At 41.5% G+C, this 17,697-nt stretch overlaps 1 protein-coding gene and 1 pseudogene across 5 annotated transcripts in view; both read left to right on the top strand.

Moving 5' to 3' along the window:
• The window catches only part of EPHA5 (EPH receptor A5), a 726,990-nt gene that overhangs the window by 702,839 nt on the left and 6,454 nt on the right, over positions 1–17,697 (top strand). The window lies entirely within an intron of this gene.
• LOC147728023 (cytochrome c oxidase subunit FA4 pseudogene) lies at positions 10,550–10,814 on the top strand (annotated as a pseudogene).

The raw sequence follows: 17,697 nt of genomic DNA, 5'->3' as shown, positions 1-17,697 counted from the left end.
CTGGAATCAACATCACAATGTGTGCATCTGGTTGTCTGTCATCTTGTCAGCATTTTTCAAAAATAGCTCGCAATTCCATAATGCCGCGATCTGTTTCTAAACAAGTCTGCCACTTCTGTTCAAATGTTCTCTTGGCCGGGCACCAAAACCATGCGAAGCAGAGAGCAGTAAAACTCAAGGCTGATCTTTCAACTTAGACAATTAAACCTTCCAGTGCGCAAAAGATTAATTTTTATGGCTCACAACTCGATTTTTATTATTAGGTTGTACATTTCATATTGTGGGCTGTATATTCAAAAATATCAAGCCATTACTTCTTAGTACCTGGTTTGGCGCTAATGAAACTACAAACTGAGAAACCAAACGGTGCATCAAGAAACACGTCCTTTCAATATCAGGCACTTTTCTTTAGAAACAGACAACCAGCGAGGTCGTAGCAGGTGAAATAGGCACATTTAGACTTTCTTCTCTCCAACAGAAATATTTCATCTCTGCATCCTTCTTTAGTGCAGATGTTCCATCCTTGAAACCCTGCCAGAACGCCTTGGCATGTGTGTGTGCACATGTTCACCGCTTCCAAACCTCTTTTCAGAGATAGTCTGTCCTCTGAAACGGAAGCACCCTATACTGGACTTTGAATATTTGGTACAAGTGCACTGAGGGTTAATGCACCATCTGCGCAATTGTATTTGTAAACCTGCAAGTCACATTTGGTAATACCTTTTGGTTGCATTCGACCATTCATCCTTCAGGCGCTCAATAAACTAGGGCTAGTTAATGTTCCGACTGTGAATATGGCGCTTAGAAGCAGGCTTTTCTCATAGACAGAGCTTTATAAAAATATGGAAGCATTTAATGCAATAAAGGTTGAAATAAGGCAAAACCTACATAGAACAGTGCTATTATGTTCCATACCTGCATTGTAGTTCAACCGGTACCATTGATTTATGCACTGATCCAAATCCAGAACACACTTCTCTATGCTTTTGATCCAGGAGGAAGCCCGGTGGGTAGAAAGTCATATGTTATAAGGAATAAAATACCCCCAATCATACAGTGGGTATCACAAGTCTTCTTGAGGTTCAGTATTCTTACAGAAACCAGGCAGTGCTATCTAATGCATTTTGGGGGTCTGGGCAAGACATATTTTGGGGCCCCCTGTTAGGGACAACTGTGAATCTACTATACATTCTGAGCTAATTCGTGCCCTCCCTCATGATGGCAATCACTATTAAATTATATGTTAAACTTGAGAATAGGGGCACATTAAAATACACACATTCTTTTGTCGGCTAGCCAAAGAGTACCAACAGACAGCTTGAACAACCATTGATAAAGCCATTTCTTTTTGAGCCTGGATTTAGATTTTCTGTCTTTTGCCTAAACAGCCTGATCCTTCTACTACAGGAAAGACAATATAAGGGTCACCTGCCAGATGTGCAGTGGGCGAGTGCAGGGGCGTAGGGAGGCACCTGCTATATTGGCTTTAGCAGAGGTACCACGGGACAAAGTCAGTAGTTCTTAATGGGTCAACTTAACTTGGATGCGTGACTCGCAGGTCACAGGACAGAAGCTGCAGCTAATAAAGTATACAGCAATTAAGAAGATACCAATGTCAGCCGCGGTCCCTGCAGGTAACAGAGGTGGGGCGGTGGGGCTGCATGGGGGGGGGGGGGGGGGGGTTATTTCGAGGGACGATGCTGAGGGAAACTTAAATAAATCCCCCCACGCTGCCCCACCTCTGTTACCTGCACGGACTGCGCCTGGGTACCATGACACAGATGTGGGGCCACGGAGTGGGAGTGGAACTGGGTATGCGAAAGAAAGAGGAAGGACAAAAAGAGTGCACAGAAAAGAAAAATGAGGGCCAAGTGAAAGGACAGCACAAAAGAACAAAGGAAAGAATAATGCAAAGGAGGAAGAAAATGAGCAGGAAGGAAAGATGGCTAGAACGAAATAGAGAAAAATGCAAGGAAAGAAAGTTCGAAAGGAGAATAGGAAAGAAAGAATGGAAGTTGGAAGGAAGAAAATTTGTTCATGAGAATAGTTCCAACGAGCCATCCTATAATGGCCGGTTTCACTCACTCACGTAGTGCTATATGGTTCAAAGTCGGGGGTACTTTATCCTTCTGACTTCTCCCTTGGGTGAGTACATAATATTAAAATAAAACATGAACATGGCACCTGAAACTACATTAAATTGCTGGGTATTTGTATTCATGAATAAATTCAACTGATATTCTCACTACAACAGAGGAAATGAACGCATTTATCCCGGGATTTTCACTTAGCCATCAGGTGAAATGTGATAGTTTTCACCTTCTTTTTTCCCCACCTTTCCCCTTTCTATGTGGCTATAACATGTATATTTGTAAAGCACACATTCTCCCAGAACAGCATTTTGGTGCTGAATAACAGATGTTTATTGTCGCCCAACTCAATGGCACACATTTTATCAACCTCAGAAGAATGAAAGGCTGAGTGGACCCACCAGGATTTTAACCTGTGACCATGAGGTCAAACACAGGCCCCTGCAGTGGGCACATTAGTCGACTAAGTCACCAGATCCTCCTTATAGATTTACCTCTGGCTTTCCCGAGTAAGAGAATGGGATGATGCAGAACAGGGCCAGAGAGGTAAACTGGCAAAGAGCATGTTATAGCGAGAGAGATGAAGTACAGGGAGAAAGAGATAAATATAAGGTAGAGTGATAGGTGGTAGAAAGAGGGACATAAAATAAAGAGAGAAAGATGAAGGAACCCAAGACAAAGGTACAGAGACATATCAAGAGGAAGAGATGGCCAGAAAAGACAGTAGAAAGACAGACAAGGTTTAAGAGTGTGGTCCAAAGGCATAAAGGGCTAGAGATAGGGAGAAGGACATGTAAAGAGAGGAACGGGGTGGGGAAACCATTGTTCGGTTGGAAAAGGTAAGGTGAAGTAAGGAGAGAGATAAAAAACTGAAATATTCGTGAGACAGAGATAAAGGGGTAGAGTGCGGTAGAGAGAAATGACAGAGACAGACAACAGAGACAGACAGAAAGAATGGTAAAGAGTCAAGAGATGTAAACAGATAGACAGATGTTGTGCTTAGTGAGGTACATAGAGACAAGATAAAGCAAAAAAGATGTAGGGAGAGAGATGAAGTAGTACAAGATGAACTAGCAAGAATGGAGAGGCAAAGTCTACACAGGCAGATCATAGTCAGCTAGAAGGAGGTATACAGAAAAGTAGACTGAGAGTTAAAGAGGAGTGAGACAAGTAGCAAGCAAGAGATGCAAGAGCTACAAGAGGTAAAGAGAGTAGATTGAATTGTGTTGAGGTTTCAGGTAGAATTAGGTGAAGCGACCGAGTCAGATGTAGAGGTTGGCATATGGAGGTAGAATGAGTTGTACAGACAGAGAGGGAAGACCGAGTGGTTAAGATAGAGAAAAAGAAAGTCTTCTGTTCGTCCCACTCACATTGCTTTCAGAGCAGAATGGTGTGCCTAGCCTGACCATGGCTCCATGCTCCCATCCTAGCTGCGGCCTCCTGCGGTGTAGAGCTTATTTGAATGCTTTTGCCAGGGATGATTTTGGTTTACAATCTATCCCTAACAATAACACAGAACCTTGACTCTTTCTTAGCCAATAAACTCTTCAATGGATTATTCCTAAATGCTGATACTCTCTGAGTGATCAGATTTCCACTCTATTATGGTGTCAACTTTTATTTCTTTGGAAAAAAGCTAGCTTAAATTGAAACCTATGTGCTGTGATTTGCTAAATTAGGTTACGTAGTTATGATTTTCTCATACTGTGGGCTGTCCGTTGTTCTCGCAGACCTGGAGTGTGGATCAGTTGCTCTGTTTGTTGCGGGGCAAACTGCTGGGTCTGGTAGGCGGTGAATCCTGAGGAAGATCCTTGGGGTAGAAGGCATGTTTGAACTTGTTACGACGTGACACACCAATCTGCATGCAGCATTAGAGACCTGGCACAGATGTCGAGGCTATCATTTTCTTTGTTGTCACTGCATTGGGTCTAGCAGCTGCACAAGGTCATCCCTTTTACTGCTGTGCAACTGATCTAGACTTTTGCAGCACGTTTACAGCTGTGCAGCTGGTCTAGACTTTTACAGCTATTTAACGGCTCTGCGGCTAGTCTAGACCTTTACAGCCCTTTCATGGCTCTGCAACTGATCTAGACTTTTACAGCCCTTTTACGGCTTTGAATAAATGAATTCAGTAAAATGTATAAACTCTTGCTAATACCCGAGGGTGTGCAGGTGCACAACTCAAAATAGGAAGATACCCGACTGAAGCTTAACTTAGCAGATTTACTGTTTGAAAAGCCAAGTTTTAAGGGTTTCTCTGATAGTAAGTAGGACAGTTTCCTTTTCAATGCAAGTGGCAGAGAGTTCCAGAGTCGAGATGTACAGCCTACACACCTTTTTCCTCCCCATTGTGCTTTTTTTTAAATTAGGGACAATCAGAATGAAGGCTGTTGCTGAACAGAGTATGCTGGGGTGGGGGGCGGGGGTGTACCAACAGATGCTTTACCTACATTAAGCAGTTTCTTCTCCATGAAGTTCCCTGAAGGCAATTCAGAGGGCCTTAAAATTGATCCGTTTCCTCATGGGAAGCCAGTGAGGAAGGGAAAGAGAGGCCGAGACAGAAACCCCTTAGGAATACCTAAAAATAGACGGGTTGCAGAATTTTCCAAAATCTGTAGTTTGTTAAGACCTTTCCTTCTGATATTGACAACAAGGGCATTGTCACAGTAGATCCTAGAAAGCAATAAAGAAGAGGTCACAGTTTTCTGCAAGTCCCTAGGTATAAAGGGAAAGCTTTTCCTGAGAAGTTTCATATTAAAAAAAGAGGCTGAAGTGATGCAGTTTATGTGACCCATGAAAGCCAGTTGGCGACCTCAAGGTTTTTTACCTTAGTGACACACTGGGTACTGAGTGTGTCGACCACCATTTGGGAGACCAGAAGGAGGCATCTTTTCCAAAGAGCAGAACTTCAATATTCACTGAATTAGCTTCAGACAGCTCGGGGGCATCAAATTCCCCATCTCTTGCATACAGTTATGGAAATGCCTCGCTTTATCTACAGGATCAGATGACACAGAGACCACAGTTTGTGTATCATCTGCATAGGTTAACGCTGTGAATCCATATGAGCTGATCTGCTTGGCCAATGGAGCCACATGCACATTAAAAAAGGTCAGGCTTAAAAACGAGCCTTTGGGAAAGCCGCTGGGAAGAGTGAAGGAGGAAGGGTATAAGTTGTTCAAGGCGACAAACTGTTTCCGGTCAGAAAGAAACGATTTGAGGAGTAGATAGGATTTATCCTTTATGTCGATAGTGGAAAGGCGGTTCAGTAGAATATCACGATTGATTGTATTGAATGCTACCAATAAGTTAAAAAGAATCTGAGCAGCATTTTTTTCTGGAATCCAAGGTCTGTTTGATTTTTTCTGATGCACATATAAGAGCCAGCTCCGCACTGTGGTTACTTCTGAAGCCAAACTGTCAGGGGTCTAAGTGGCTCTGCTCCTCAATGAAGGAGGGCAGCTGAGAATTGATGGCCTTCTCCATGATTTTTGCAGGAAAAGGGATATGGGCAATGGGTTAGTAGTTATTGGGATCTGAGGGGTCCAAATTGGTGCTTTTTGAGGGCCAGAAGGATAGATGCTACCTTCAATTTCCTAGGAAATTGCCCTGAGCTGAGTATCAGAATGAAAATGTTGGCTGTGTGTTCAGATATGATTTCATGTGCAAGATGTGTTATTTTGGGAGGACGGGGTTCAAGAGGGAAGCCTGATTTAGTTTGAGTAAGCAGTGTCTGGACTTGAGCTGGGGAGAGTTCAGAAAAGGTTGATAAAATTGCCTATCTTTGCCTATCTTCGTCCAGCTTGGATTGAAGATCAATTGCACTTTCAGTGTGGTTTATAGAATTAGTTGAAATAGAGATTAAAAACTGCATTTGCCTTGGCTTGAAAAAATGTGGCCAGTGAGTCACAGAAAGTTTGAAAATGTTATTATTTACATTTCCTGGGGGCTTAAATAGTTTCTGGACTGTAGCAAAAAAGTTATTTTGAGGAGTTTTTTGCGGATTCTATTTTATAAGTATATTATCGGGTTTTCTCCTTAAAGATAAAATGTTTGTAGATAGCTAAGGTGCACTTGCACGTTTCTTTTTCTGTTATACCATAATGGAGTCTCCATTTCCTTTCTTGCCTAGGACATGCCTGTTTCTGGAGTCTTACATTTTCCGTGAACCAAGGTTCTGAGGTAGAGGGCCTAAAGTTTTTATTGGACTTGACTGGTGCTAGCCTATCCAGGGCAATATCTACCAGTGGTGATAAGATTTGGCTGCTGAGTGCAGGTCTTCAGTGACCGGAGGTGGGGTTGAGGCTAAGGCAGCTTTCAAATCGTTAGACTCAATGGTGTTCCATTTACGTGAAAGTCTTTGGGGTAATGGCTGCTTTTTGGTTGCTGCATTCACGACCAGTTTAATTTTAAACATGACATGTGGACAGTCAGAAAAAATCCCATTGAGTAGATGCCCTTCAAAATAGGTTGGTCCCTCGACCATTTGATCTAATCCTAAACTGTTCATCATGAATGCAAATTGGACTGAATAGTAGTTGAGGGATTATCCAGGTTAACATTAAAATCACCCAAGATGGTGAAATTTGGGGAGTCAACTTTTATATCCAATAGGTGCGAGAGATTGTTTGAGAAGGTTGCACAAGGACCTGTGGAGTGATAAATGAGTAGACCATTAAAGGAATAGCGCTTAGTGAATTGCATTTTAAATAAAAGCGCTTCAAGCTCCTTAGAGCTACTGTGCCCAATGAACGAGATTTGAAATAAGTTCAGATATATGACGGCAATTCCACCACCTCTTTTACCTATCCGATCTAGCCTAAATGCCGAGTAGCCTTCTGGTACTATCGTAGAGAACTCAGGCCCAGAGGCCTCATCATCCCATGACTCTGTATCAAATGCTACATCTATTATTTGCATCTCTAAAAAGTCAGCAAATTCGAGAGCATGTTTTATAAGGGAGTGCAAGTTAATGAGGAAGCACGAAAGCACCCATTAAGCAGAGATGTCTTATGATCGGAAACCCTCATGCTTTTTATCTTAAGATTGTCTGGGGTGAACTTGCACCTAGGACGGGTCGGATGGTTTTCGGGGTCAGTTAAGCAAAGAGTGGGACCTTTGCATTTCCTATCTGGGTAATCCATGTTGAACAGTTGCTTCTTAGAGTAGAGAAGGATGGCTTGGGGGCAAAACAAGCATAGTGGCTGCCGCTGGGTGCGTTCCAAGGACGGACTGGCATGGACGGGTTTGCCTTAGGTGCGCCTTTGGCACAGACACGTTCCAGAGTTCACTTTGAAGGCCGGCATCAGTGGGGGCATGTCTTGGGGCATGACGACACAGCGCTACAGTGCTTAATGCACAAGCTAAAATTTAAAAAAGAAAACAACTTACCTTGCGCTCTCCACATTGCCGACTCGACGATGCGGCGAGTGCAAGGTAAGTAATTTTCTTTTTTATTTAATTTTCATTTATCGCCGTCTGTTGACTCCCCCATCAAACCGCTTTTCTATGCACCGGCCACAGCTGGCAGCTGGCACTACTGGTAACCAAAAACAAACTGAAGAAAATAGGATAAAATCTAGAGAAAGCATAAAATAATCAAACACGCTTCATAATAGTTGAAGAACTAAAAGCACTGAGCAGAATGACACTCCTAATGCGCTAGGAGCCAGGCAGCTTCAAACAGCACTACAGTGCTTACAAGGAAAAAAATACAGTAGAGTATCGGCTACCTTCATTAAGGGCAGCGCAGATGACCTCTGGCGATTAATTTGAAGGCCGGCATCAGCGGGAGCGTGTCTTGGGGCATGACGACACAGCGTTTACAGCACAAGCTAAACTGTGCTCAGGTGGAAATAAAATCAAAACAAGGTTCCAGCAACCCCTTGAGTTCTGCCGCAAGCTCTCTTGCGGCATGCACTACTGGTAACTCAAAACAAACTAAAGAAAATAGGATAAAATCTAGAGAACTTACCGGCACATACAATACAGGTCTTAGCACAAGCCCCACCTCCATCCTCCTGCCGTAGGAGATCTATGACCTTTAAACTAGCAATGAGGCCTACATTTTGGGACACATGGAGTCAACATAGGCATCTGAAGGTGGAACACTGTCACTCTCCCGAAGTAATGGGCTTTATTCAGATTGTACAACAAGCAAACTTTGAGGTGATTTCACAAAGATGGTGATTTGGAATCAGGCAGTGCTTAGTCGATATAGTATACTTCTACTTGATCATTTGCATTAATTCCCTTTCAAAGTCATCTTTGAGCATATATATATATATATATATATATATATATATATATATATATATATATATATATATATATATATATATATATATATATATATATATACATGTATATATATTCATACACATGTGTAGGTGGTAGGGAAAATGTGGAATTAGCCTCAAATATGGTTGTAAGTTGCATGTTAAGAGCATACTCTGACTTTTCCTCCGATCTGCCACTCAATATCGGTTGATTGTTCCACATTTTAAACGAATCCGCCTGGGTGGACACTCTATTGCTGTGAAAGCAGCGGTTGCCTGGAATACTTTACCTCTGGCTCTTCACGCTAATCAGAACTTTAATCTCTTTAAAAAAGCACTTAAGACCCATCTCTTTAAAATCTCTCTCTACTATCTGTAGTCTCTGCCTCTCCACATCTATTTCTTCACGCCAGGATACTCCAGAGTAATTGAGCATGCTACAAAACCACCCATAACATAACATAACATAACATAACATAACATAACATAACATAACTATTCCCATCCTTACTAAGGTTTATGCAAGGAAAAAAGCTTTGTGCACTTTTACATTGTTCTTTAAATAAAAATCCTAACATAGCATTCACTTCTGAGTGAGAACATTCATTCATACGTGGGTGGATCATTCTCAAAGTATTTTTCTTTTTCTATGTTGCTGCACCAGAAACACTGAAGTTGCAGTCTTGGGTAAAGAAAAAAACACAACATAAGTCCACAGGAGGTGAGGGAAGTATAGAATACTTGAAACGTTATTGAGCCCTGAAAATAAATGGCCCCTCCACAGAGCAGAGTTTTCCTAGCAGAAAGGAAATCACACCAACTGTTACATGACAGCCCTTAGGCCTCGCTCTAGGATGAAGCTGGCGCGCGCGGAAAAGGTTATGCCAGGGCTAAAAGCCCACTCATGTTTACTGAGGTAGATGGCATTTCCAGCACACAGTTGTGTGAATCTTTAGCTCCTCTACAGGCATCATTAGCTTCCTAAATCAACAACTGGCGCACAGATAGTGTTAACAATTAGCTTAAATGTCATTGCAGGCAAATCTAGCTGAGCGCAAGGCAAGCCTCGTGCACCGCCCCCACTCCCCCGACTGCATTGTTGTACAGAGCAAACAGGCAATTTCAGTTTGCTAATGCGCACTGTCAACCCCGCCAGTCCTCAGGCTCCCTACAACACGAGCCTATGCAGAGAAAAATGAGATGATTCAATAAACCGTTTGTCCAATCTGGCGGCCATTTTATTAGCATTTTAATGGGATTTGTTGATTCCAAGGGCTGTCAGGGTCGTGCGGGGCAAACGTGTTTTCTGAGTGACAGCTGTCTGGTTGATCCCATGGAGCTGATTGCGCCCGAGAGATTGGCATCTTGCAGTTACAGTCTGTCAGCAGGCATTGCATAATTTGAAGACAGAAATTGATGCAGATGGCGAGCAGAGAGGGATCCTATACCTAATCCTTAAAATTGCACCCTTATCATATCTCCCAACTGCATTGTGTGATGTCGCATTATTGGCCCTTCTTAGGATGCATAAATGCTGATGAGCATTAAAAAAATTCTAATGATATTCATTTTTTAACCTTTTAGGCGAAACGATGATCAAACAATTGGCAAACAAAATAACTCTGGATTCTGCGCCATGCTAACTCTTTTTATTTTAAAGGTGGTGCCATTGTTGTCAGACCACTCACTCCTACCTTCCAATATCTGCACCAAAAAACTTTAAGGAATGACCCTAAAAAATGTCTGGAATACTTAAAAAACCTTGAAAGTGAAGTCCTTGCAGCCTGAGTGGCCTTTGGCGTCTGAATGTACTTATAACTGCAACACAGGCCTAGATAATGGCCAAGCAACCTACGAGCACAGTCATTTCTCTTTCTAGGTGATTCCTCACATTGAGACATTGGCTTTGAACTTTGTTTTTGCATCTTCTTTTTAAAAATGTTAAATTAAAAGGGAAGATGCCCACAGAATAGCATCTTTCATCTACTGTTTTGCAAATTTTCTTGCTTGGTGGAATATTTTCTTCTGTTAGGTAGGGATCCTAGATCATACTTAGCAGAAAGAGGTTTGGGCCTTTTAATAAGATAGGGAGGTGAGGGATGTTCTCTTCCAGCAGAGTTGACATTGAGAAGACGCTGAGGCCTTGTCAGGTTTTACATTCCACAGAAAAGGGCACAGACCATGTTTCATACCATGCTGACCCACGCTAAGAAACACCCAAGCTTGACCCCCTGCTTCTCTTTGTTGGACTTGGAGCTGTTGGTTCAGTTAATGTGCATGGACTATGTGTGACAATGAAAAGCTCTAATGTCTACTGGGGCACCAACAAGGGGCAACAAGAATATCCCAGAGCCTTGTAGCAAAAACAGATCCAACTACCAGCACAAGGTTTACTCAGTGACCAAAGACTACAAGAAACGTAAGAAAGGAAGAACCTGACTATTAGGCACAAACCCCACCCCAATAATCTGTGCAAACGAACTATAGACTTCCGCAATCAGATTCACACAAATCCATCTGAATATTTCTTCTGCTTTGTTATTGGTTAATTGATGTATATTGCACTTTCTTGATTTAATCAAAGACATATTTGTCAAATATGATAAACTACTCCACATAGGAGGTGTATACATTAAATAAATATACAAAATGTAAAACAAATATAGGGACCCATAGCACCCACCTGTTGGTCATGAGAGATGCTGTAGCGGCTCAACTGTTGGTGCCTTTATTTTTTCAAGACTAAATAGCCTTCCTTCTTAAGGGAGGTTTGTTCCAACTACAAGAAGACGCTTTACTAGTTTTTAAATTAATGCAATATTTCAAATATTTTATTCAGAGTACTTAATCAGGGAAAAGAAGAACTGACCATATCCTAAATCTGGGTGTTTTTTCAAGTAGTCTTCAAAATGGAACTGTAAAGGAGCTGAGGTTATCCGTCTAGGATATAGATCTCCTGTGCCCCATGACTTTTTGAAGTTCCTCATTTCGGTCAGGAGAAAAAAAAGAATGTTATTGGAATCAAGGATGGACTGGCCATATGAAACACTGAGAAATCCCCTGTGTAGTGTTTTGTAAATAAAAGAACGCTGGAACACTTCTGGTTACCACATTACACCTTAGGCCTCTGACATAAGCATTCGAGGGATGAGTTAAAGGAGGGCTTAGAATGTAGAGTTCTGACTTCCATGCAGCGGAATAAAGACATCTAAAACTACTCTCTGTGTGTGGCGTGGTTATTGGTAATTAAACTGGGCTGGTAGGATGCTATGACTGGTGAGGAGATAGGGGACACGAAGCCCATACATTAAAAGAGCTCTTCCAGAGAGATTGTCGTGGCCCAGCAAACTGCTCATGCATGCCACGTGTGCCACAGTCGAAGTGGAAATGCTGGAACCAGTGGAGTCTCAGCACATATGCAGCATCACCAACCTGTGTAAAATGCTTGAAGATAAAGAAAGCAAAAATGAAAGTCTACATGTTGGTGGCCAGGAAATGAATGAAATGGCCGCAAATAAAAGGTACTGTGCCAATATGCAAATTAATATCATACACTATATGGAGTAAGAATGCTAAAAGCGGATGTAACCAGGTTTACAAAAGCAGCACACAGCCATACTTCAGTACAACTCAAACTGAAATTCATGTGCTGTGAAGCAGAGATTAACCAGGTGTTTGTGAAGAAACATGTAAGCACAAAGCCAACCACATATAATAACATTATTTGCTTTCATGGACTAGTAGTATACACAATTTGCCTACTTACTGAAGCGGCTATAGAGAGTAGACAGAACACAGCATGCTGCAGAGGGGCCCCAGACAGAGGGTCAGGGGTTGTACTTGTGGAGTTGTCCCTGAATTAAGTGGTCCAACACCAAAGCTGCCAGGTAGGGGCTCAGAGCAACTCCCTAGACCACCATCAAGTAAAAAGATCCGCTGGAGAGCCAAAGTCTACAAGTCATTAAGGCTGACCCTAAAGCTAGCACATCACAAGGTGCTAGAGATGCTCAGTGTAATGGATTTCCACACAAAGCAACTGAGAGACCACTACTGTCCACAAATGTATATATGGCTATTGCAGTCTTAAAACAGCCATCTGCTTTTGATATTGCAAAAAAACACAATATTGGCAAGATATGGACTGCATGGCTAGAGACTTTTGAAGATTTCATAGATGCAATAGATGAAAAAGATTATCAAAAGATTATAAAGTACATGAGGAGAATGGCTGGTGAAGGAGTGAAAGAACCTATAAAAAAGATACACCCAAGGGTAATTGTTCGCGCTCTATAAATGTCAGAAAATAAATAAAGAAAATAAAATACGATCAGAAGGTAAAGTGATGCACGATTAAATCAAAACAGCCTTGAATTTCAAGTTTAATTCAATGCCAAATGTAGATTATAAAAGATACATATTCAGTCAAGAACATCAGAGACCAGGTGAAACCATTGATGAGTTTGTCAAGAGACTGAATTTTCTGGAGAAACTGTCAATTCAATGAATTTAATGATGAGTAAGCTACCCGCCTCAGTGTAATTGATGGATGTCTGTCAGCTTCCTTGTGGTAATGAAAGCTGAAGGAAACTTTGGGCTCATGACAAGTCCTCAAGGCTGCTGAAGAGCATGCTGGTCATTAAGCGATTAACATGGAAGCCAGAGGCGCCCAAGAACATTAGTCATAAGCATGAAAAGTATGCCAAAGAACAAGGCAGAATGACACAAGGCGATGTCTCCACAGAAAAAGAAAATGTGTTACAGATGTAGACTATCATTTCCACATGAAGGTAAATGTCCCGCCATTGATCAGATATGCATAGACTGTGGTAAAGCAAACCATTTTGTGATTACTTGCAAGGCGTGATCCCACAAGGCCAATCAGTCACATCAACTGAGGCAAATTGACACCAAACATAGTTGATCGTCATCTAAATCAATGGCAGAGTTCCTAGGTATCAGTTTCCAGTGAAAGTGACAATGACAATTTCGCACTGTCGATATTTACTTCAGAAAGGCATGCACATGTGGGACTAGTTGAATGTGAGGAACAAATCATAATGAGGAAAAATCGACATGAAAAAGCACCAAAAACATTCAAACATTGTCCAAAGATCACGCTAAAGATAAATGGGTGTTCAATATCATTCATAATTGACGGCAGTGAGTCGATAAATATAATGCCTGAGGAGAAGTATCAAGAATTATCTCCGTTGCCATTGCTTCCGAAGTCAAAGTCTTATGTATATACATGGGTAGCCTCATCGCCCTTAACAATTCAAGGTTTTTTTTGCCACAATGAACCATAAGAAGCATGTGGTACAAGGACCCAATCATGTATTTCAAGGAACAGCTTCACGTGCCTGTTTGCTGAGTTTCAACAGTGCTGCGGATATGGGACCAATATCAATTAACTGCAATATGAATACTCATCATGACATTGTAATTCATTTTCCTTCATTCTTTCATGGCTTAGGAAAATCCATGAAAGTAAAGTTACATCTAAATGAGTATGTTCATCCTGTTGCTCAAAGACAGAAGCAAATTATATTTCACTTGCAAGAAGCTGTTGACTGGATAGAGCATGCAGTGAACTGTCAGGTTCACTTGGATTGGTTCCAGCAACCTAACCTCCTTCTGTCTGCAGTCAGTCGGCTGGGACAGCAACAACTCACCAAAGGCATCTCCAGCAGCCTGGGTCAGTGATCACGGTGGAAGGATCTTCTTCTTTTGGTCTGAGAGTTTGAGAATGACTAATTCACCTCATTAAGGTGAAAAATCTCATTGACGCATGATTTGAGATTAGTACAGAACTCAAAGTGAGGGTCCTAGAGTTTCTGTACTGGAAAGCTGCTTTTGACTGTGGAAATTACTTAAACTAGAAGAATAAGTGAGATTAGTGGGTACCAAATGTGTCCTCAATTGTAACATTTACTACAACTCTGCACGTCCTGTATTTCAGTAGAGTACGACATCAGGTATATTGAGATCTCGCAGTGGAACGACAATTGCTGCTCAAAACATTTAATTATCATACCAGTTAATGCACTTTCCCATTTCTATCCAGTTTAAATCTATCCTGGATCAGTAAGCTTTGGTCGAATAAATAGTGAGAATCCCTTTTAATGCTGTGCTCATAGCTTGGGTGCAAGGGGGAGGATCCAACACTGATTTCTGAAAGACCATATCATAACAGCAGATTGCTTCATGTAAATCTGTGATATTTTGAGAGACTCAACGGGAACGGGTTTACAAAAATGTAAATACATATCATGTGCAGAATGCAACAGAGATAATTAAGACCATATTTGCATTTTTATCATCTAAGTAGTTAGAAAAATTGACATAAATTTGCATTGGTAGCCTTCATTTTCAGGGCTGAATGGTAATGTGTTTGCAATGCTACAGGCAGATGGAAAATATTGTCAGTGAGAATAATGTAAGATTCAAAACATAACTTCTTAGTAAACCCAAGCATGTTTTCAGTTGAATGCCTGAAATCACACAGAAACGCAACACAATGGTTGGAAGGCTTTTGCCTGTTTCCTCACAGTGGTAGCCCACTTGGTTTAAGACTTTATTATGACTCACATCATACTTATATTTGTAGTTATGGCCAATTAGCGTCAGTTTCACAATGAAAGGACTAACCTAATGAAAAGAAAAAACAGCAAGAGCCAACTTCCTACTGATTCCTAGCACATGAATTGTGCTGCATAGTTCTTATAATTCCTCATTTGTCCTCAGCAGCATGCTGTCTGTCTTTATGGGAGCACAATGGCTGTCTTCTCCATATTATTATTTGCCTTGGCTTGAAAGTGGTACTAAGGCACTTAGCTTCAGAACTTACCTTCAGAAGCCCCCGATAGTCTGCTCTCAGAATCAGATGAGTGATAGAAGGAAGCAGACTACTACCAAAGGGGAAGGTGGATAAGATGAGAGTGACTTGTGTGCAGCCTAGATTACTGATTACTTTTAAAAAAATCTATTTCTTCTCTTTATGCCATAGTGAAGAAAAATGTAGTCTAAATTTAAGAAAAAAGGACTATGGTGATCAAGATATAGTTGTAAAAAATAATGGGTTGGGGTTTACATGTTGATGATCATCATACTATATGTATAAAGTTGTGTGTGTATATGTAGTAGGGGAGTGAATCGTTTTTGCCCATTTTTTAAGTATTCAAATTCCCAGATACCATTAGTGCCTCAATAATATGTGTAAGAAAGTGAATTATTATTTGGGTTTGATGGTTGCCCTCTCCAAGGAATAAAGGCACTAACTTGTCAGGATTAATCCCAAAGTCATTAAATTAATCTTAGCTCAACCCCTTTGTAGCTATGATACACTGTAGGCAGGCTGAACTTAGGGCAATGTGTATTTATGCTGTACTAAAACAGTAATATTGTAAAAGCACCAAACAATACAAATCTCAAACTCAGAGAAAATAGGTCAACTTTAATAAATTAAACAACACCCAAAGAACAAAAATCCAGTAAGGGGAACAGGAAATATGACCTTTTAACATTTCAAGAAAAAATAGCACCAAAAAGTGCTTATGATGGTTTATAGAAGTGGTAGATGGAGACCTAGGCATGATTTCAGGCTAATCATAATGGAGCATACGTTAGGTGCATGAAATGGGTTTCTCCCATTCAAAGACTTTACCTTCAGATCTAGGGCCTAATTGTGACTATGGCAGTCCATCCACTGTGGTGGTGCGGGCACTGCTGCACCAGAGATCCAACCGCCCTATTACAATTTGGGCTGTAGGACTGCCAGGGGATTGACACATCTGCCAGGAACCGGCAGTGTGTCAGTGGCTTGAGGCTGCAATATGCTTGGCAGTGCTGCTACTGCACTGCTAAGCAAATTACGAGTTTCCTACTCACCGCGGTTTTCATGGCGGTGAGCCCACCATGAAACTTGTGGCAGTGAGGAAACAAAGGCGGCCCTATAGGACCCTTTGTTGCCTCAGGGCCATGGGTAAATATAGGGGGGCACATGTTGTGACCCTCTGTGTGCATGCACCCCGATTCCTGCAAGGCATGGTCTGCACCAGTCCATGCCATGCAGGAACTACCTTTGACGCTCCAATTTGGGTGCCTTTTTCATAGTGGCCATCGTGGGACAGCCAAAGAACCACCCGCCAGAGACTAAAAAAGTCATATTCTGGCAGGCGGTGTCAGTACGGCTTTGGCATTATTGGATCGTGCAGCAGCATGAGGAATTTAACTTTATCAGTTTGCATGAATAAAAGAAAAAAAGCAAGTGGTTGGTGGCTTTTTCTTTTCATTAAACTTAGTGACTTCCATAAAAAAAAATTTACAATTGCAAAATTAACATTAGCTTTAGGATCCAGCACTAAATAAAGAAATGGGGGGGCATATTACCAAGCAATAGCGATAATTATCGGTATTGCTTGGTTAGAGACAAAATTTTACAGCTGAGCTTCGGCGATTTTTATCGCAGATAAACCTTGGTATTACCAAGGTTTATCGCAAATGCGATAAAAATCGGCCGCAATGCATGAATATCGCTGAAAAGTCAGCGATATTCATGCATTACCGAGCTAATGCTCTTAGCCATGTTATCCACCTCCCATTGGATAACATGGCTAAGAACTGCTCAGGGCAGGTGTTAGCTTTTGGAGATATTCGTGCTTAGCGCGAATATCTCCAAAAGTTGGTAATAGGAGATAGCGATGTTAGCGACTGTTTCAGTCGCTAACATCTTGGCACGCCCACTTTGCATGTCATTAGTGATAAATACCACTGACATGCAAAGTGGGGCCCAAGATGGTCGCTATCCCCTAATAGCTGTCGCTAACTGGTGTTAGCGACAGCTAGGTAATAGGGAGATAATTTTATCTCAGCTTTCTTGGCTTTTAAAGCCAAAAAAGCAGAGATAAACCCCCTTGATAATATGCCCCTGGGTTCTACATATTCTGACTATCTAGTCCCGCCCCAATAATTCTGAGTTAATTATCTACTACGAAAACACTATTATCTACGAAAATAAGCACAGGGTTCTTGTAGACCACCTCTGTATGCTATTCATATAACTCCCTCATCAGCAGGAGTGAGTAGAGGCTTGAAAAAATATGGGAGAACACATTCAATACAAAGAGGAAGTGAAGGTCTTGTAAGCAAACATTTTACAGATCCACAAAGTTGGAATATCTATTAGTTAGGTAAAGCCTTTCAGAGGAAGCCACCATGCCAGTACATATTCTGTCTTCGTCAGTGGACATATAGAATACGGGCATTGCAATTCTGCAATGAAGTACAAAGAAGTCTTTGGCTGGGTAGGAAAAAGACCCCTTATTTGCAGT

The sequence above is a fragment of the Lissotriton vulgaris genome, chromosome 3_1 (genome assembly GCF_964263255.1).
Source record: "Lissotriton vulgaris chromosome 3_1, aLisVul1.2, whole genome shotgun sequence".
NCBI classification, from domain to species: Eukaryota; Metazoa; Chordata; class Amphibia; order Caudata; family Salamandridae; genus Lissotriton; species Lissotriton vulgaris.
The sequence above is the reverse complement of the archived record's forward strand: the minus strand, read 5'-3'. Positions and strand labels throughout refer to the sequence as shown.